The sequence below is a fragment of the Seriola lalandi genome, unplaced genomic scaffold (assembly GCF_002814215.2).
Source record: "Seriola lalandi dorsalis isolate HSWRI2012SDOR001 ecotype SW California unplaced genomic scaffold, Sedor1 jcf7180001976294, whole genome shotgun sequence".
NCBI lineage: Eukaryota > Metazoa > Chordata > Actinopteri > Carangiformes > Carangidae > Seriola > Seriola lalandi.
Genome location: NW_019446960.1, coordinates 1 through 1,228, shown reverse-complemented (window position 1 = coordinate 1,228; position 1,228 = coordinate 1). Strand labels below are relative to the sequence as shown.

Here is a 1,228-nt window from a genome sequence, read left to right as displayed (position 1 = left end):
CGAAGATGACTCTGAAAGGTCAAGGGAGACATCGGTTGCTGTACTTGCTGGCGTGTCTGCTGGTGGGCGGTAGAAGTATGAATCCTGAGGAGGTGGAAGGGTGGAACTGAAACATGGGACAGAGGGTTTGGCTGGTTTATAGGAATCTGGTGACTCACACTTTGGTTTCACTTTCTGGGGGGTGATGCTGGTGAGAGCACCCTCTACTTCATCGCTATCCTTTTCCTCAATTGCCAGTTCCTCACAAATTTCGCTTTTGTCGTTTGTTTTGCCATCCTCATTTGTTTCAGTAGAGTCAACATAAAGCTCAGGTACTGCTAGCTTCCGCCGTGTCTCCTCTATCTCCTCTGAAGACCAGCTGATCCCATATTTAATTCTCTGCACCATAAACCACACCTTAACTTTGTCCAGCGGCAAGGAACATAGCCGGGCCAGGGTGTTAACCTCACGGGATGATGGGTACGGAAATAAGTTAAAGGCTTGGACCAGCTCTGGGATTGTGTCAAGTTCACGGGTCTGATCAGACTGTGTCCATACTAGTTTCAGTCCCTCTGACACCAGAGGCAGACAAACAACAGAGTTGTGGTTAGTGGTGAAACTAGCCACACCGCTTGCGTTGCTCTCTGCTGAGCTGGCAGAGTGGCGCAAATCCTTGGAGGGCCGTTTAGCTTCAAGCTTTCCTTCACATTCTGTCTTTGTTGCTTTTCCTTCGAAAGACCCCTTCATGCCCACAAATAGTCCGTTTCTGCCATTATGTTCACTGTAGGTTGCCATCTGGGATGTCAAGGCCTTTCACCTAGAAAAAGAGACACAAATGCCAAGTTAGTTGTTGGCACGTTTTTCTTGTCACGACTGCCTCACAGATAAGATAACTGTAGGAAGAAAGAACATTTCTTCTGAAGAGCACAGCCGGGAGTACAGGCTATGAAGTTTTAAGAAGTTTCTGTTCTCATTCACTCTCAAAGTCAATTATCTGACAGCTGTTTCCCCTTCCCCCCCTTACTTTGCACTCTTATTCTGAACTACCAGTGAAACTAGTCGTATACTCTCGGTCCAGACTGGGTTCCCCTCCCCCAAAGTGTGGTGACTGACTTTTGTTTTGTGTGAGTGGGGGGATCGGCCACAAAGGGTGGGGGCGTGTGGAATGGGCATCTACGAAAAATCCATCACCGTCTATTTCTCACCCCTTTCCCAGTCGGGCTTTGTTCCACTTCCAAGTACTCAGTCC

General features: G+C 48.2%; 1 long non-coding RNA gene across 1 annotated transcript; it reads right to left on the bottom strand.

Moving 5' to 3' along the window:
* Window positions 1-220: 220 nt before the first annotated feature.
* LOC147820230 (uncharacterized) lies at window positions 221-1,228 on the bottom strand. The gene is made up of 2 exons (XR_015437298.1): window positions 1,185-1,228; window positions 221-796 (listed from the first exon to the last, which is right to left on the bottom strand). It is a non-coding gene; the product is annotated as an uncharacterized LOC147820230 (long non-coding RNA).